Source organism: Gossypium arboreum, chromosome 1, assembly GCF_025698485.1.
Source record: "Gossypium arboreum isolate Shixiya-1 chromosome 1, ASM2569848v2, whole genome shotgun sequence".
Taxonomy (NCBI): Eukaryota; Viridiplantae; Streptophyta; class Magnoliopsida; order Malvales; family Malvaceae; genus Gossypium; species Gossypium arboreum.
The window spans coordinates 29,179,670-29,201,262 of NC_069070.1; the positions used below are offsets into that span (position 1 = coordinate 29,179,670).

Below are 21,593 nucleotides of genomic sequence, written 5' to 3' on the forward strand. Positions count from 1 at the left end.
GAAAATAGACTCATCAAGGTTCATTTACATAGCTTATTCACTATCTAATTCCATTCCTATGAATTTTGGTGATTTTTCACATTCATGCCACTGCAGCTGGCAGCATCTGTTTCAAGATAGGACTTACCTATTTGGTGGTCTCCATGATTCAACTAGCCTTACCATACATAGGTTCATATATGATCATTTTAACCATGCCAATGGCTGATCATATGACCAACATTCCCATTTCAAGCCATAGCCACATCATGACACAAAATATATACATACAACCCACAATTAGTCTAAGTTCATGCTTCCTTTTCGAGCCATTTTCATCGGCCGTACATACTTACATTACAACATATTTAACAAACAAGGGGTAGTCCTATACATGCCATCTCAAGTTCAACCAAAAATTTATACCAAAATGGAGGCTTCATAGTGTGGATGACTTCGACTTCAACGATCCCAAATCCGATTGCCTCGAGTGAAATCTAGAAAACTAAGAGCCAAAGCAACGGGGTAAGCATTTTTATGCTTAGTAAGTCTCAAGGAATATAATGAACTATAATTTACAGCAACACATTCACATAGCCAAATGCATCATTTCATTAATACACATTCTTACTTCATACTTCATCATTATATAAGTTCGCAAAGCATCAATCAATTCAATAACTGAAATTCATTAGTCGATTGAGCGAATGTTGCTCAAACACGTCGACTTTCCAATGCACATATAACGTACCTTATCCTTTGGGCTTTCCGAGTGTACTAATTAAATTCATTTCGCAACCAACACTCACCTCCAGCCCAAGATTCTTGAATATAACCGGATTTAATCACGTGCACAAATGCCTTGGTCTTAGCCGGATAGAATAACTCAGACGAATGCCTTCGGCCTTAGCCCGGATATAGCCACTAGCACAATTGCCTTCGGTCTTAACCGGATATAATTTCCAGCATAGTTGTCTTGGGCTTAGCCCGGATATCATTCAATTTCTCATGCACACATACATCAATAATCATTGGACATACATATTTCATTTTCGTTACTAAGGCTCAAACACAATTATAATCATTAGCATATTCGCCGGGACTTAGCCGGGTGGAATTCAAATACTCATACACACATAATCAATAATCATACACATCCATATTTCATCTCACATAATTCAAGTAAGGTCACTTCTTGAGGACTTACCTCGGATGTTGTCGAACGGCTTTTTCGGCTATTCGATCACCTTTTCCTTCCCCTTGTCCAATTGTGGCCCTCTTAGCTCTTGAGCTTAATCTTGGTACAAGTATGGCCAAATCTCCTTCTAGTTCTCTTCTAAACCAAAAAATAGAGCAAAAATCCCTTTCTTCCTCCTTATGATTTTCGGCCAAAAAGATGAGAAAGGATGAACAATTTTTTTTTGTTTTCTCTTCTTGGTTGCACGGCAATGGGGGGGGGGGAATGCTACTCTCTCACACACATTTTTTTTTCATTCTTTTCTTACCCATGCTTATTTGTTTATGATTTCTCCCTAATGCCCAACAAAACATGTTTCATGACATGTTTAGCCCATATCTCTTTGTCATGGCCGGCCATCACTTGTAAAAAAGGGAAATTTGACATGCAAGTCCATTATTTTGCATGCATGCTTTAATTAGTCATCACATATTTCCCTATCGTACTTTCAAAGTTCACTACTAAGTCCTTTCTTATAAATTAGCACCTAATTAATAAAAATCGAGACACGAAATATTTACGCATACCAATTCCACATACAATAAGCACGGAATATAACACTTAATTATTCTTGTGACTCGGTTTCGTGGTCCCGAAACCACTCTCCGACTAGGGTCACATTCGGGGTGTCACAACTCTCCCCCACTCAAGAGATTTTCGTCCTCGAAAAGCTTACCGTAAATAGGTTCGGATATCGCTCTCTCATAGAGTTCTCGGTCTCCCAAGTAGCTTCTTCTATCCCGTGCTTGAGCCATAACACTTTCACTAGCGGAACCCGCTTGTTTCGCAACTCTTTCACTTCTCGTGATAGGATACGAATTGGTTCTTCCTCATAACTCATATTAGCTTGAATTTCAATTTCTGATGGACTAATCACGTGCGTTGGATCGGATCTATAACGTCGAAGCATCGACACGTGGAAGACATCGTGAACCTTTTGAGTTCAGGGGCAAAATCAAACGATATGCCTTTGGACCGACTTCTCTCGATATCTCATATGGCCCAATGAACCTCGGGCTCAACTTGCCCTTACTACCGAACACGAGTATCTTTTTCCAAGGCGATACCTTGAGAAACACTTTATCACCCACGATACTCGATATCCTTACGCTTCATATCCGCACGACTTCGACGATCAAGGCTATCTTCAAACTTTCACGGATTACTTTCACTTTCATTCAGCATCCCTAATCAAATCCACCGAAAATCTTGCTTTCACCAAGCTCGGTCCAAAACAATGGTGTACGGCATTTACGCCCGTACAAAGCCTCGTAAGGTGCCATCTTAATGCTCGATTGAAAGCTGTTGTTGTAAGCGAATTCAATCAACGGCAAATACCGTTCCCATGAACCACTAAACTCGAGGACGCAACATCTTAACATATCCTCAAGTATCTGAATTACCCGCTCGGATTGACCATCGGTTTGGGGGTGAAAGGCGGTGCTGAAATGCAACTTGGTACCCAAAGCTTCTTGCAACTTTTTCCAAAACCGCGAGGTAAATCTCGGATCTCTATCCGGCACGATAGAAATAGGCACCCCGTGTAATTTCACAATCTGAGAAACGTACAATTCCGCTAATTTGTCCATTGAAAAATCCGAACGTACGGGGACAAAGTGGGCCGACTTAGTCAATCAATCTACCACGACCCAAACCGCATCCTTCTTACTTGCTGACAATGGCAGTCCGGATACAAAGTCCATTGTGACTCGATCCCATTTCCACTCGGGTATCGTGATTGGCTGAAGTAATCCTGAAGGCACCTGATGTTCCGCTTTCACTTGTTGACATATTAAACATCTTGAAACAAAGTCGGAGATGTCTCGCTTCATACCATGCCACCAAAATCGACGTTTCAAATCATTGTACATCTTCGTACTCCCCGGGTGGATTGCCATTTGGCTACAATGGGCTTCATTGAATTATCGAAATGAGTTCAATTCCTTGGGACACACAGACGACTTTTGAACCTCAAACAATCGTCATCGTCGATTTGAAACTCCGAGTCCTTGTTGGAACACACGCAGCCCGTTTTGCAACCAACTCGTCGTCGACTTTTCGAGCTTCTCGAATTTGGTGTGTCAATAGTGGTTTGGCTTTCAATTCAGCCACTAACACACCGTCGGATCGGACGCACAAGTGCACATTCATCGTCGTAAAGTGAATAACGATTTACGACTCAAGGCATCCGCAACCACATTCGCCTTTCCGGGTGATAATCAATGATCGATTCATAATCCTTTAACAGCTCAAGCCAACGTCTTTGTCGCAGATTTAAGTCTCTTTGGGTCATCAAATATTTGAGACTTTTGTGATCCGAGTATACATGGCACCTTTCACCAAATAAGTAATGTCGCCAAATCTTTAAGGCGAATACGATGGCGCCAATTCGAGATCATGAGTCGGATAATTTTTCTCATGTGGCTTTAATTGCCTCGCCAAGATAGGCCACAACTCGACCTTCTTGCATTAATCATAACCTAACCCAAGTAGAGAGGCGTCGCTATAGATAACAAACTCCTTGCGGACTCGGGTTGCACTAGAATTGGGGCTTCATCAAATAAGTTTTCATTGATCGAAGCTTTTTGGCATTTCTCCGTCCATTCGAACTTAACATCCTTTTGGAGTAAGCTTCGTCATCGGCGTGGCTATCGTTGAGAACCCTTTACAAAAGCGTCGGTAATAACTAAGCAAGCCCCAAAAGCTTTGAACCTCGTAATATTTCTGAGGCTTCCAATTTAGTATGGCTGAAATTTTATTCGGTCGACTCGAATACCCGTCTGAGATACCACATGACCCAAGAAGCTAACCTCTCTTAACCGTAACTCACACTTTTGAACTTAGCATATAATTGCTTGTCCCGTAAAATTTGCAAAGACTAACCGCAGGTGTTCAAGATGTTCGGTCTCATTTCTTGAATAGACCAAGATGTCATCAATGAACACGACTACGAATCGATCCAAATATGGTCTAAAGATTCGATTCATTAAATCCATAAATACCGTAGGGCATTAGTGAGCCCAAACGGCATCACCAGAACTCATAGTGACCATATCTCGCTCAAGGCGTCTTGGGCACGTCCGAATCTCGGATTCGCAATTGATAGTAGCCCGATCTCAAATCTATTTTCGAGAACACCGAGGCTCCCTTCATTGATCGAACAAGTCATCAATACGTGGCAACGGATATTTGTTCTTTATCGTCGCTTTGTTAAGTCGACGATAGTCGATGCACAATCGCATGGTTCCATCCTTCTTCTTCACTTAACAAAGACCGGCGCACCCCAAGGCGAAAAACTCGGGCGAGCAAAACCTCTATCCACCAATTCTTGCAACCGAACTTTCAACTCCTTTAATTCCGTTGGTGCCATACGACACGAGCTATCGAAATTGGAGTGGTACCGGTACCAATTCGATGCCAAATTCTATTTCCGAACAGTGGTAAACCGGCAATTCTTGGGAAAACATCCGGTATTCACAAACCACGGCACGATTCGGGTTTCTTCTCGATTCCTTGTCATCGAGTACGACGCAAGGTACGCTTCGCACCCTTTTCTTACATATTTCGGGCCAACATCGCCGATATTACGGTGGCAACCCCTTTAAGTCCGTGGACTCAACCCGAATTATTTCATTATTCGCGACTTCAAATCGATAGTCTTGCTCTTGCAATTTACAACCGCATCGTGCATGGTCAACCAATCCAAACCAAGAATAACATCGAACTCATCGAATGGCAAAAGCATTAAGTCCGCCGGAAAACAAGAACCTCGGAACACTAGGGACTTTTCTTGCACACTTTGTTAACAAGCACGTAATGACCCAAGGGTTTGACACCGAATTACAAACTCAAGAGACTCAATGGGCAAAGTCTTCTTTGGATGCTAAGGTTTCACATATATATGAATGAGTAGAACCAGGTCAATCAAAGCAATTACATTTGTATTGAAAAGAGTGAAAGTACCGGTAATAACATCCGAGAGGCAGATCCTCGGCGTGCGGCGTATGGCATAAGTCCTAGCAGAGCACGAGCCTCAGATCTGATGGTAGCATCTCTAGATCCTCTCGACCGCCTAATCGACATTGCCCATATTTCTAGGTGGTCTACCTCGGCGATGGTAGCACCGGGTTTGCACTCGACTTGCATTCTGTTCATGCATCCTCGGGCAATCCTTCATAAAGTGGTCGGCCGATCCACACTTATAGCAGAGCGATCACGAAACCAACAGCTCCCGAATGCCATTTGCCACAATGTGGACACTCCGCCTCTCTCGGCGATCATTTCCGCCACCGGCGATCGAGGTGACTCGTGTGGTCACAGGGGTCGATCGCGTCCTCGTCTAGAAAAGCCCAAACGCCTCTAGACCGGCTCGCATCATCTCGAAATCTCTTCGATGCTTGTTGAAGAGACTTTCCGAGGACCTCTTTCGAATTCTCCAATCCCCACATCAGCTTTTGTTTCTCCTTTCTAAGCTCTTGGCTTTACAAGCTCGCTCAACAAGTACTACGAACTCTCGTATCTCGAGAATGCCAACAAACATCCTTATATCATCATTCAGCCCATCCTCAAGCGTTTACACATAATAGCTTCGGACGAAATGCATTCTCGCGCGCATCGGCTAAGCCTCACAAACTTTCGCTCATAGTCGGTAGCGGACATAGAACCTTGCTTAAGATCAAGGAATTCCCTCCGCTTTTGGTCGATGAATCTCGACTAATATACTTTTTTGAACTCGTTAGAAAGAATTCCCAAGTCACTTGTTCTCTAGGCACCACAAGTCGAGTACTCCACCAATAGTAGGCGGACTCGCGTAGCAAGGAGATGGTACACTTTAAGCACTCATCGGGTGTACAGGATAGCTCATCAAGCACCGGATAGTGTTATCTAACCATAATTCAGCTCGCTCGGCATCATCATCATCCGTAGCCTTAAATTCAGTGGCCCCATGTTTTCGAATCCTATCGATTGGGGCTTACCCGACCTTATTTGGTCACACGGAGGTATTGTAGGTGCGGGGTTGCATTAAATCGGGAATGGAGGTGGTGGAACAGCCGTGTTGGTTGAATGTATTGATTAAACCATTCGTTCATCACACTATAAAAGGCTTGCCTAGCCTCGTCATTAGGATTATGGCCATAGGTTGAGAGTCCGCCGGCGCTGTCCCTTGCGCGGGAGCAGCGCCACACTCTCCACATCATCGCTATCGCTTCGGTTGGGATCGGGATCCATTGCTATAAACAAACATGAAGTCAAATTGTCGAATTCATCACACTATCGATTCATCATTTAATGGCATGTATAGCTAGACCCCAAACACATCACGGTAGTCCTAGAATCGACTAAACCGTGGCTCGATACCAATAAAATTGTAACACCCCAAACCCGAGACCATCGCCGTGTCGGACCCGAGGGTTAACAAACTAAGTTCACATGTTTTGCCCACCAATTTGACATTTCCAGTCAGGCTGGAAAACTGCGTCACTGTCGCCTTAAAATCATATCTCGAGTTTCAAAACTCGGAAACTGGTTTCGTAAATTTTCCTGAATTTAGACTCATATATCCATCCATGGATTTATTTCTAGGATTTTGGTCGGGCCAATTGGTACAGTTTATTAGTTAAAGTTACCCCTGTTACAGGGATCGACTGCTCTGACCTTCACGCGGTATAACTTGAATATCTCTCTTTAAAGGGCTTTAATGCTGGTGTCGTTTATTTCTAATGAAACTAGACTCAAAATGGAATCTGTACATATAAGGTATATCTCCTAATTATTTTTGGATAATTTATAGTGAATTTTTAAAGTTGCGACAGGGAACCCAGAAACCATTCTGGCCCTGTCTCACAATAGCTTTAATATCTCTTAACCTGTAACTCCTATGACCATTTCGTTTCTTCCATATGAAAATAGACTCATAAAGGTTCATTTACATAGCTTATTCACTATCTAATTCCATTCCTATGAATTTTGGTGATTTTTCACATTCATGCCACTGCAGCTGGCAGCATCTGTTTCAAGATAGGACTTACCTATTTGGTGGTCTCCATGATTCAACTAGCCTTACCATACATAGGTTCATATATGATCATTTTAACCATGCCAATGGCTGATCATATGACCAACATTCCCATTTCCAAGCCATAGCCACATCATGACACAAAATATATACATACAACCTACAATTAGTCTAAGTTCATGCTTCCCTTTTCGAGCCATTTTCGCACTACCGTACATACTTACATTACAACATATTTAACAAACAAGGGTAGTCCTATACATGCCATCTCAAGTTCAACCAAAATTTATACCAAAATGGAGGCTTGATAGTGTGGATGACTTCGACTTCAACGATCCCAAATCCGATTGCCTCGGCGAAATCTAGAAAACTAAGAGCCAAAGCAACGGGGTAAGCATTTTTATGCTTAGTAAGTCTCAAGGAATATAATGAACTATAATTTACAGCAACACATTCACATAGCCAAATGCATCATTTCATTAATACACATTCTTACTTCATACTTCATCATTATATAAGTTCGCAAAGCATCAATCAATTCAATAACTGAAATTCATTAGTCGATTGAGCGAATGTTGCTCAAACACGTCGACTTTCCAATGCACATATAACGTACCTTATCCTTTGGGCTTTCCGAGTGTACTAATTAAATTCATTTCGGCAACCAACACTCACCTCCAGCCCAAGATTCTTCGGAATATAACCGGATTTAATCACGTGCACAAATGCCTTCGGGTCTTAGCCCGGATAGAATAACTCGCACGAATGCCTTCGGCCTTAGCCGGATATAGCCACTAGCACAATTGCCTTTGGTCTTAACCCGGATATAATTTCCAGCATAGTTGTCTTCGGGCTTAGCCCGGATATCATTCAATTTCTCATGCACACATACATCAATAATCATTGGACATACATATTTCATTTTCGTTACTAAGGCTCAAACACAATTATAATCATTAGCATATTCGCCTTCGGGACTTAGCCCGGGTGGAATTCAAATACTCATACACACATAATCAATAATCATACACATCCATATTTCATCTCACATAATTCAAGTAAGGTCACTTCTTGAGGACTTACCTCGGATGTTGTCGAACGGCTTTTTGGCTATTCGATCACCTTTTCCTTCCCTTGTCCAATTGTGGCCCTCTTAGCTCTTGAGCTTAATCTTGGTACAAGTATGGCCAAATCTCCTTCTAGTTCTCTTCTAAACCAAAAATAGAGCAAAAATCCTTTCTTCCTCCTTATGTTTTTCGGCCAAAAGATGAGAAAGGATGAACAATTTTTTTGTTTTCTTCTTGGTTGCACTAAGCAATGGGGGGAATGCTACTCTCTCACACATTTTTTTTCATTCTTTTCTTACCCATGCTTATTTGTTTATGATTTCTCCTAATGCCCAACAAAACATGTTTCATGACATGTTTAGCCCATATCTCTTTGTCATGGCCGGCCATCACTTGTAAAAGGGAAATTTGACATGCAAGTCCATTATTTTGCATGCATGCTTTAATTAGTCATCACATATTTCCCTATCGTACTTTCAAAGTTCACTACTAAGTCCTTTCTTATAAATTAGCACCTAATTAATAAAAATCGAGACACGAAATATTTACGCATACCAATTCCACATACAATAAGCACGGAATATAACACTTAATTATTCTTGTGACTCGGTTTCGTGGTCCCGAAACCACTCTCCGACTAGGGTCACATTCGGGGTGTCACAAATCGTGAGTAGGATAATTCCTCTCATGAGGTTTTAACTGCCTCGAAGCATATGCCACCACTTTTCCTTCTTGCATGAGCACACACCCCAAACCATTTAGAGAAGCATCACTATACACCACAAATTCTTTACCCGATTAAATTTGTACTAACACCGGTGCCTCTGTTAATAACTTTTCAATTCTTCAAAACTTTGTTGACATTCTTCCGTCCATTCAAATTTAACATCCTTTCGGAGTAATCTAGTTATAGGAGCAGCAATTATAGAAAATCCATTTACAAACCGCCGATAATACCCACTAGCCCCAAGAAACTTCTAACTTCGATTCACGTTTTCGGTGGTTTCCAATCAACAATGGCTGAAATTTTACTAGGATCAACCCGTATACCATCACCGAAACAATATGACCCAAAATCCAACTTCCGGAGCCAAAATTCACTTTTACTAAACTTAGCATACAATGCTTATCTCTCAAAGTTTACAAAACTATCCTCAAATGCTCAAGATGTTCTGTCTCATCTTTTGAATAAATTAAAATATCATCTATAAACACCACAACAAATTTGTCCAAGTATGGCCGAAATATGCGATTCATTAAATCCATAAACACAGCAGGAGCATTTGTCAATCCGAATGGCATAACTAAAAATTCATAATGACCATACCTTGTTCTAAAAGCAGTTTTAGGTACATCCGACTCCTTTACCCGCATTGGTAATACCGGATCTCAAGTCAATCTTTGAAAACCATGTCGCTCCTTTTAGCTGATCAAACAAATCATTAATTCTCGAAAGCGGATACTTGTTTTTGATTGTCACCTTGTTTAACTGCCGATAATCAACACATAATCTCATAGAACCATCCTTCTTTTTCACAAATAACACGAGAGCACCCCAAGGTGAAAAACTCGGTCTCACAAAGCCTTTATCACCAACTCTTGCAAGCTGCGACTTTAATTCTTTCAACTCTGTTGGTGCCATTCTATATGGAGCAATCGAGATCGGAGCTGTTCTGTATCAAATCAATACCAAATTCTACTTCCCCGACCGAGGCAAACCCGACAATTCTTCCGAAATCGTCCGCAAATTCACACACAACCAGCACTGATTCAACTTTCTTTTCAACTTCTTTTGTATTAATTACATATGCCAAATAAGCTTCATAACCCTTTCTCAGATATCTTTGAGCCGACATTGAAGAAATCACACTAGGCAATGCCTTTGATTTATCTGATTCAACCCGCAGAGTTTCACCATTTCCACACTTTAATTCTATAACCTTTTCTTTGCAATTTACTATAGCATCATGCAATGTCAACCAATCCATACCCAAAATAACATCAAATTCATCAAACGGCAACAACATCAAGTCGGCCGGAAAGTAATGATCCCGAATCATTAAAGGACATTTCTTACATACTTTATCAACAATACACATTTGCCTAACGGATTCGACACTCTAATCATAAATTCAGATTCTCAACGGTATATTCATACTAGACACCAATTTCATGCACACATATGAATGAGTAGAACCGGATCAATCAAAACAATAACATTAACATTATAGAGAGAAAATGTACGGTAATCACATCGGTGAGGAAGCATCTTCACGCTTTAATAGCATAAGTTCTAGCCGAGCCCTTCCTTCAGTCTAATCGGTGCATCCGGCTACATTCTTATCGCTTGTTTCACTTCCAACTTTTCTCGGATACCTTCCCTCGAGTCCGCACCACTAGCTTTTACATTCTGAAATTTTCTTTCTCGGCTCTCTCTGGCGTCTCTAATAAAATGATCCGAGAACCACATCGAAAACATTCATTTGCTCGCACGGACCAAAATGATTTCTACCACACACGGCACTCGGGTTTAACAAATCTCGTATTTCCCACACTAGCAGTAGTAGTCGAGATTTAGGACCCACATTTCGCTTCTTAAAATTTCCATATGATTGCCCAATTGAAACTTGGGAACGAGGATTCATATTTCTTGACTTTCCGGTTTGTGTGAGGTGCATTACTCATTGGTCTTTTCTTCCAATTTCGTGTTTGATTCTACCTTTTCTTTTCCTTCAAGAATTCTTCACCTTGCAAGCTCGATCGACAAGTACCACCATTTCTTTTAGTTCAAGGATCCCAACAAATACTTTAATGTCTTCGTTAAGCCCGTCTTCAAAACGCGTCGGCACATCTTGGCTTCAGAGGAACATATTCCCGCATACTTACTTAATCGAACAAACTCTCTTTCATATTCGAGATGTCATATTACCTTGCTTCACTCATGAAACTCTTTACATTTCGATCAATAAATCTTTCACTAATATATTTCTTCCAAACTCTTCTTGAAAGAATTCCTGTGTTACCCTCTCTTTCGGTACCATCGAAATCAAACTCTTCCACCAATTATAGGCTGAATCTCTCAACAAAGATGTAGCACATTTCAAACATTCTTCAGGTGTACAAGATAATTCATCAAATACCCGGATAGAATTTTCAAGCCAGAACTCTGCTTTCTCTGCATCATCATCAATATTTGCTCTAAATTCTTCAGCCCCTTGTTTACTTAATTCTATCAACGGGGTTCTGTGAAATTTTATCATATCCACTCCTTGAGGCATTGGAGGCATAGGTTGAGGAATTGGGGGAGGTGGGGGAGGTCGTACATTTGGGTTCGTACGAACGAACTCAGTGTACCATGCACTCATTATTTGGAGAAAGGCTTCCGATCCCTTTCCTCCTCCCCGACCAACATAGGGGTGGGTTTTCAGTCACCTGCTCCATCAGCCGAGCTGGCGCATTACTCTGACTTCATCTCGACACACTGGATCGGGATCCATTTACTATATAAAAAATTCATTTAAAAGGTCAAGTCGTCACACTATCACAATTCATACATATGGCATGTATAGCAAAATCCGTACATACAACACGTAGTCCGAGAACTGACTAAACCTGCTCGATACCACTAAATGTAACGCCCCACACCCGAGACCGTCACGAGTCGAGTATGAGGTGTTACTAAGCTTAGTTTAACATTTTAGAACTTTGAATTATTTGTTTCTACATTCACAGCTTTTAAGCTACTTGCGTCACAGTCACAAGAAAATCATATCTCGAGTTACGAAACTCGAAATTAAGATCCGTAAATTTTCCTGAATCTAGACTCATAAAAATATCTACTAATTTTTTCTAGAATTTTGGTTGGGCCAATTAGTACAGTTTATTAGTTAAAGTTACCCCTGTTTCAAGACTCGACTGGTCTGACCTCTGTTTACTACGAACCATATTTCTCTCTTTACAAAATTCATATGACTATGAGGTTTGTTTATACCAAAACTAGACTCAATAAGGATTCTGAGGATATAAAATACACCACCTAATTATATCTTTACAATTTATGGTGAATTTCTAAAGTAGGAACAGGGGATTCAGAAACTGCTATGACTCTGTTTCACTAAAATTAAAATATCTTCTACATATACTTCCTTTACTTGTTTCATTTGTTTCATGTGAAACTAGACATAATAAGCTTCAATTTGATATGTATTTCACCACCAAATTCAATTTCTATGATTTTAGTAAATTTTCAAGCTCGCGTTAGTGTTGCTGCGGTATTCGTTTATGGTAAATTTCATCCTTTTATGAGTTTTATGCACTAAGTATCTTAATAGTTTTCCTTAACATCAAACATAATCTAAACTAACCATTTTCATAATTTATCATTATCAAGCATTTCCTCAACCATTTCACAACCATACCATAAGATCATTTACACAAAATGGGTATATTGCTATACATGCCATACTTAAATTTACAAGCCATTTACCAAAAATCTTCTGGATAGTGTGACTGAGCCTTCGACCTATCCCGACTCCTGAGCTGGCTTGTCCAAAACTACAATGAGTAAGAAGGAGGGAGTAAGCATAAATGCTTAGTAAGTTCATATGCAAATAATAAGTAACATAACAAACAGTTATACCAGTCAACATTAGCATACATCATTAAAACACATATCACATTTTTAATCATTCTTCATCATCTTATTACCTTATCGTGGTTGTATCAATACTCAACCCGAGGGTTAAATACATACCTGTCCAAAATATCCATTTCATATCACTTACCAATACGTCTCTTTACATCTCAAATTTTCCTCCATTTGAGTAGAACTTTACCCGTTGAACACATCGGAATATAATTCGGATACATGGATAACTTGCACATAAGTGCCATATATGCAATCAAGCAATCATGTAACCCGCCCATAAGTGAACTCGGACTCAACTCAACGAGCTCGGGCGTTCGCATCCATAAGTGAACTCGGACTCAACTCAACGAGCTCGGATGCCTAGTTACATCTCACGAACTCGGACTCAACTCAACGAGTTCGGACATTCGCATCCATAAGTGAACTCGGACTCAACTCAACGAGTTCGGATGCTCAACCATCCTAGTGACATGTCACTTGTATCCTAATCTATTCCTAAGGTTCAAACGGGCTTTTTCCTCGAACACTTATCCTTGTCGTCTTCCGTAGAATGCCGAAATCAATACTCGGTAACAATTATATTTAACAAGTAGTTCACATAATTTACATATTATTTAAAATTAACCACAAAGCATACATTTCATAATAAAATTCAGCATAACACATAATTAATATCAATAACTTAAAAATAACAATTATGCTACATTATTTACACATGAACTTACCTTGGTACCAAAATACAAAGATTTTGCAATTTAGTCCACAATCTTTTCTTTTCCTCGATTGAGGTCGATTCCACGTCTTTCTTGATCTAAAATAACACATTTAGCTTATTTAATACTCACATTATCAAATTAATCCTTAACTCAAATTTTGGCAAAATTACAATTTTACCCCTAAACTTTTGCATATTTACATTTTTGCCCCTAGGCTCGGGATTAAACTTTATTCCTTATTCTTATTTTTTACAACATGCTGATCACTTTTCTCTTCTATGGCAACATCAAATTCTCACTCTAACATGTACTTGTGACTATTAGGTATTTTTACCGATTAAACCCTTTTACTCGCTTTTTGCTTAAAATTGAGTAGTACAAGTTGTCTAACATAATTTAAAACTTTATATTCTATCATAAAACATCAAAATACACAAATTTCACCTATGGGTATTTTTCCAAATATAAACCCTAGGTTAAATTATTGCTAACATAAGCTTTATCGAGTTAAGGGATCTCAAAAACGTAAAATCATTAAAAGCGGGCTTGGAATCACTTACTATGGAGCTTGGAAGCTTGAAACAAACCCTAGCTATGGAGAACCCTTGAAATTTCGGCCTAATGAAGAAGATGGACAAAATTGGCTTTTAATTTTGTTTTTAATTCATTTTAATAACTAAATGACCAAAATACCCTTACTACTAAACTTTCCAAAAATTCCTTCCATGTCCTAATTTTGTCCATGAACTTAAAATTGGTAAAATTGCTATTTAAGACCTCCTCATTAATATTCCAAAACAATTTCATACTAAAAACTTCTAGAATGCAAGTTTTGCAACTTATTCGATTTAGTCCCTACTTTCAATTTAAGCACTTTAGGCATAGAATTTCATCACGAAATTTTCACACAATCATGCAATCATATCATAAACATCAAAATCATTGTAAAATAATTATTTCTATCTCGGATTTGTGGTCACAAAACCACTATTCCGATTAAGCCCTAATTTAGGATATTACACCTAAGCTGAAGGATCCTAGGTGTTTTACCATACCATGCAACATTGGAGCAGCTTATTGTGGTAAGGCATTATGTGACTTGGGCGCAAGTATCAACTTGATGCCTATGTTGATATTTAAAAAGTTGGGGATAGGTGAAGTTAGACCTACTACGATTACACTTCAGCTAGCAGATCGATCCTTAGCACATCCAGAAGGAAAAATCGAGGATGTATTGGTACGTGTAGATAAGTTTATATTTCCTACTGATTTTGTAATTTTAGATTTCGAAGCAGACAAAGAAGTACCAATTATCCTGGGGAGACCATTCTTAGCAACCGGAAGGACACTTATTGATGTGCAGAAGGGCGAACTTACTATGCGCGTTCAGGATGATCAGGTAACATTTAACATTTTCAAGTTAATGCGATTTCCTGACGCAATAGATGATTGTTCTGCAGTATTCGACTTAGAGGATTTCATAGTGGAGAAGGAACTCAACTCTGTTGAGGATCCTCTGGAAAGAATTTTGACATCAAACCCTCCAAGTGATGAAGAGGAGGATGAAAAATTAGCTTTACTAGAAGCTAATCAAAAGGGATTTAATCCACAATCCCATTTTGAATCTTTGGATTTAGAGGAAAGAGATTACACACAACCAAAAGCATCAATCGAGGAGCCACCTAAACTAGAACTCAAGGTATTACCTTCTCATTTAAAATATGTTTATTTAGGTGATGCTTCTACTCTGCCTGTGATTATTTCAGCAGAGTTAACTACTGAGCAAGAAGAGAAACTTATCTTAGTTCTGAAACAATTTAAGAAGGCTATCGGATGGACCATAGCCGATATTCGCGGTATTAGTCCATCTGTATGCATGCACAAGATAATCCTAGAAGATGGTGAAAAAGGGATGATCGATGGAAAATGAAGGCTAAACCCCATCATGAAGGACGTAGTGAAAAAAGAGATTATCAAATGGTTAGATGTGGGTATCATTTACCCCATTTCAAACAGTTCATGGGTAAGTCTGGTTCAGTGCGTACCAAAGAAAGGAGGTATCACGGTCATAGAGAATGAGAATAACGAGTTGATACCGACCAGAATAGTTACGGGATGGAGAATCTGCATCGATTACCAAAAGCTGAACAAGGCAACTAGGAAGGATCACTTCCCTTTGCCGTTCTTAGACCAGATGCTGGATAGACTTTTGGGGTGAGATTACTACTATTTTCTCGACGGATACTCAGGGTACAACCAGATTACGGTAGCACCGGAAGATAAACACAAGACCACATTCACTTTCCCGTATGGTACATTTGCATTTAGACGGCCATTTGGTTTATATAATGCACCTGCTACATTTCAAAGATGTATGATGTCTATTTTCACTGACATGGTTGAGAAATTTTTGGAAGTTTTCATGGACGACTTTTCAGTGTTTGGAGATACGTACGATGATTGCTTAGCCAATCTAGCTAAGGTACTTAGGCGATGCGAAGAAACGAACCTAGTACTTAATTGGGAAAAGTGTCATTTTATGGTACGAGAAGGTATCGTTCTGGGGCATCGGATAACAAGACATGGGATTGAGGTAGACAGAGCAAAAGTAGATGTTATTGAGAAACTCCCACCTCCAACATCTGTAAAGGGTGTTAGGAGCTTTTTGGGCCACGCTGGGTTCTATCGAAGATTTATCAAGGACTTCTCCAAAGTTGCTAAACCTTTATGCAAATTATTGGAGAAGGACATGATATTCAAATTTAATGAGGAATGCTTAAAAGCTTTCAATGGATTGAAGAATTGATTAGTCATGGCACCCATAGTTGTCACACCAGACTGGGACTTGCCATTTGAATTGATGTGTGACGCAAGTGACTTCGCAATAGGAGCTGTCATGGGCCAGCGAAGGAACAAAGCTTTTCATCCCATCTACTATGCAAGCTGAACTCTGACAGGAGCTCAGTTAAACTATACGGTAATAGAAAAAGAGTTACTTGCTATCGTATTTGCTTTCGATAAGTTTCAATCTTAACTTGTAGGTACCAAGGTAACTGTCTATACAGACCACTTGACAATTAAATATTTACTTGCCAAGAAAGATACTAAGCTGAGGTTGATCCGATGGGTACTTCTACTTCAAGAGTTCGATTTGGAAATTCAAGATCGAAAGGGAGTAGAAAACCAAGTAGCAAATCACTTGTCCAGATTGGAGCCGCAAGAAGGGAATTCTCCACTTGTACCGATTCAAGAAACATTTCCAGATGAACATATACTAAAGGTAAGTCATGTCCATAATACCCCTTGGTTTGATGATATTGCTAACTTTTTAGCTTGTGGTTTAATGCTGTATGATAAGACATTTCAACAAAAGAGAAAGTTTTTTCACGATGTGAAGTACTATTTCTGGGAGGAACCATATCTGTTTAAAAAGTGTGTAGATCAGATGATTAGGAGATGCGTGGCAGAAGAAGAAATACCGAAGATTCTATACCACTATCACTCAGCCCCAAGTAGGGGTCATTTCAGAGGAACTCGTACTGCAGCCAAAGTATTGCAAGCCGGATTCTTTTGGCCAACACTATTCAAGGATGCATATGCATACGTAAAGAGTTGTGACCGATGTCAAAGAGTTGGAAATGTCATCAACAGAAATGAGTTGCCTCGAACAAACATTGTTGTGGTCGAATTATTCGATGTTTGGTGTATTGATTTCTTGGGCCCTTCCTTTCATTTTTTGGTCGCAAGTATATACTAGTAGCAATAGATTATGTGTCCAAGTGGGTTGAGGTAGAGGCATATCTGACAAACGATGCTAGGGTTGTGATGAAGTTTTTGCAGAAAACACGTGTTCACGAGGTTTGGAACCCCGAGAGCCATCATTAGTGATGAAGGGTCCCACTTTGTGAATAAGTGGTTAAAATGGTTACTAGACAAGCACGGGGTGAAACACAAGGTTGCAACGGCTTACCATCCGCAGACGAATGGACAAGCTGAACTGGTAGATAAAGAAATCAAGGGCATATTGGAGAAGGTAGTTTGCCCGAACCGACGAGACTGGTCCAAAAGACTAGATGACGCTTTATGGGCCTACAAGATAGCGTACAAGAAACCTTTAGGGATGTCACCCTATAGGCTGGTTTTCGGTAAAGCATGTCATCTACCTTTGGAGTTAGAGCACAAAGCTTACTGGGCTCTTCGACGACTCAACTTAGATCCTAAGCTCGCAAAAGAAAGACGGATGTTCCAACTCAACGAGTTAGAAGAATTCCGAATGTTCTCATATGAAAATGCCAAATTACTCAAAGAGAGACTCAAGAAATGGCATGACAAACACATCCGGGTTCGAGAATTTGAAGCAGGTCAGCAAGTATTGTTGTTCAACTCGAGATTGAAGTTCTTTCTAGGTAAGCTAAAATCACGTTGGTCTGGCCCATTTACAATTCAAAGAGTCTATCCATACGAAGTTGTTGAACTCCAAGGTAAGAGAGGTAATTTTCAAGTTAATGCTCAGCGTTTGAAACACTATTGGGGGAATAAAACTGAACGGAATAACGCCTCATTCATTTTATCAGATATTTAATTTTTTTTCGTGTTTTGTTTAATAAATAATTTAGGGTCTATTTTTCGAGTTTAGTATGTTTAAATAAATTCTGTCTAAGAGGTTGGAACTTAAGCGGGACCATTTGTGACCCCTCCAATCTTTCCTTGGAATTTATTTTAACATAATTTTCCAAGAAATTTTTCCCTAATCAACAAAATAATTTTTTTTTAAATAAAAGGGTCAATTTGATCTAATTTTTAATTTTCATTAAGTCTAGGGACTTAAATTGAATTATTTTTAAAGTTTGATTGCTTTTTTTGTAAATAATGAAAATTAGGTGCCTTTCTTTGAAAATATTTTAGGCATCTAGAAGAAATATTTTTTAAACATTATTTATAATTTGATAAACTTTAATATATAATTATATTCATTATAATTTATATTTTAATTATTATCAACTTAAATTAGAATTAGGATTAATTTAATTTTAATTTTAATTTTATGTTTATCTTAATAATTAATAGAAATTGATAATTCTATATGCTTATATTTAATTATTAATTGTGTTAAATTTGAGTAGGATTAGAATTAAACTCTTATCTTTAATTATTAAATTAGACTAAGAGTTCTATTTTAAGTCCTATTACTTATGCTATAAATACCACCTTATACCTCCAATCCATGCATCAACCAAAAACCAAAACACCTTGTGTCGTAACACCCCTAGCTCCAGTAGCCTAGTCGGCAAACACCCAGCAGCATCACGCTGCGCGACTCGATTAGCACCCATCTCCCACTCGTGCGCCTGCTATTTCAGTCCAGCGCCTGCCCAGGTCACATTCTACTACTCAGCGCCCCACCTGCGCGCCCTTGTTGTTGCTGCCCAGGCCACGTCCCAGCTCCCGCACAAGCTCCAGGCCTGCTTGACGAAGTGCCGTGCTTTTCTTGCTGCACACCCTTGCGTGCTACTGCTTGTTCTCTAGCCTTGTGCGGTACCCTCTTTCACACCAAGCCTTAAGCCAAAATTCTTCAACCCTTCTCCTTTTAATTTGACATCTTTTTCTTGCATTAATTTTCTTTGAGTTCTTATATTTTTGCAAAAAGGTCAATTATGCCTCGCAAGAGAACTCGTGCCTCTGCTCAAATTGACGAAACACAAAGCAAGTTCCATTGTGTTGAAGCTAAAGTGAGATACGAAAGTACCTACAAAAATCAATAGATGCATCCTGAGAAAGGTTTCACGCTGAAGGAGAGCAACTACAGAGACTTCATGGCACGTATTCGTCAAATTGCTGAAGCTCTCAATTAGGAACTGTTTTATGAAAAGAGACCTAGTGTGGATGAGGAGCTAGTTCGTGATTTTTATGCGAATTTAACTTTAAGCGAGATGATAGAAGTCCTTATTCGCAGAATCAAGGTACCTATAAATTCGAATTTTATTAATGAGTTCTTTGAATTGCCTGATTTTGAGAATGACGAGTATTCGTCTTTGATGAGCAATATCAAGCCGGAACTTCTGCAAGAAATTCTCGAGGAGCTTACAGTTGAAGGTTCTAGTTGGACTATGTCGAAACAAGGAACCCACACATGTCGAAGAGAATACTTAACGCCTATTGCAAAGGTATGGTTTTATTTCATCCTTTTCAGCCTTCTGCCTAACTCACATGGGACTACAATTTCATTGGAGCAAATGGTCTTACTATACTCGATCTTAACGGGTAAGACCATTGATGTGGGAAAGATCATCCTGAAAGAAATTCGAAACTGTGCCGCTAGACGTTCTGGCCCTGCTTACTTCCCCTTTACAATAAATATTATATGCTTGAAAGCAGAAATTTTTGCTAATGTCAAGAAGACAGGGTACACCCAAGGCACAATTACAGATTAGGACCTCTACTGAGTAGCCGGAGACTTAGTTCTACAACACCGAGTTGAAGAAAGTAAAGAGCCTGAGCAACCTGATGAAGAAGAAGATCCCATAATGCAATCATTTGAAGTCCCTGATAAGGTGGACCCAGTAGAGCCAAAAGATGAATTGGATGCTGGAACTCCAATGTTTAGAGCTCATTGCCTAGCCCAGACTTTCGAGATGAGTTGTCAAATTTGATGGACTTAATGCAACACATGCAATGGCAGCAACAAGCATACTAGAGAAACTAAAAAATAAGGGATGACTTGATTCGAAGTGTTTTCCAGAGAATATACAATGACCCATTTATTTTTGTGCCTGAATTTCCAGATTTCATATTCGAGTGATGGACTCCACTCTCGAAAAAGGAGTGAAGGGATTCATGCAAAGGCAATAATGATGGAGCAAAAGATGAGTCCAAGTTGGAAGGATCTACAAATAAATAAAAGGGAGGGATCTTGACTCTATTTTATTTATGTTTTTTAGGTTATTTTAGGATCAAGTTTAAATTAGGAACTTTTATTTCTGCATAATAAAACAAGAAAAGGAAATCCTGAATAAACATGGACAAGTCATAAAGTATAAAGTGTGGCAATAGGTATATACATGTCTAGGATTGGATTTCGAAAGAGCTTGGTACTTAAGCAGTCACATTGACTCACCTCCTCTTTGCTGAATTCCTACCTGGTATATAGTATCTATTCACTTTAAACAATGAGGACATTGTTCATTTTAAGTTGGGGGACCGAAATTTGAAATTATTTTCATCCAGAATAAAATTTTTCTTTTAATTATGATTAGGGTATATTTTTGTTCAATAAATTTAAATTTTGTTAAGTATGCTAAACTTGAGTATGAATAAAGTTCTGTTTTTTTTCAATAAATTATTATGTAGTTTAATGATGACATGAATGTATTTTTAATAAAGCATGCAACTTCATACTATAAAATTTTTATCTTTTTAGGAAAGTTAGGTATGCATGAAAGTTTAAGTCTTTAGAATTGACTTAGTAGTTTCTTGAGGCGAAATCCTAGGAAGCTTGGAACATTGGAAATGATTTAGGCAGCTATTGTTTGGACCGTTTGAGCCTGTCAAGCCTACCATGGTAAATTTTATCCTTTGAAACCCAACTTTGAGACTATATGGCCTAATTTTTGGAACCTATACAAATTTAGCCCATCACGTTTCTCTTAATTATCTTTAAATTACCCCAAACACTAGACTCAGTACTATTCAAGAATATCGTTTGAAAATAAGTTTGGGGGAGTTGAAAAGAAATATCAAATGCTCAAAAAAAAAGAAAAAAAATTTGTATGCAGAAAGCAAGTGCTCAATAATTAAAAAAAGCACATATATTTGAAAAAGAGCATATGAAAGTTGGTGATTGAAGGTTCCATTTACACTGAGTTTAGGGTTTTTAGCCAAAATTTATCTATCTTTTTACCTACCTCTAAGCCCAGCCACGTTACAACCTTGT

The 21,593-nt window shown here is 39.0% G+C and overlaps 1 long non-coding RNA gene and 1 pseudogene across 1 annotated transcript; one reads left to right on the top strand and one right to left on the bottom strand.

Annotated features, from left to right (window-relative positions):
- Positions 1 to 12,674: 12,674 nt before the first annotated feature.
- On the bottom strand, positions 12,675 to 14,301 carry LOC128295376 (uncharacterized). Its single transcript, XR_008285834.1, has 3 exons — positions 14,224 to 14,301; positions 13,673 to 13,758; positions 12,675 to 12,853 (listed from the first exon to the last, which is right to left on the bottom strand). It is a non-coding gene; the product is annotated as an uncharacterized LOC128295376 (long non-coding RNA).
- A 740-nt stretch (positions 14,302 to 15,041) lies between these two features.
- Positions 15,042 to 20,577, top strand: LOC128279462 (uncharacterized; annotated as a pseudogene).
- Positions 20,578 to 21,593: the final 1,016 nt, after the last annotated feature.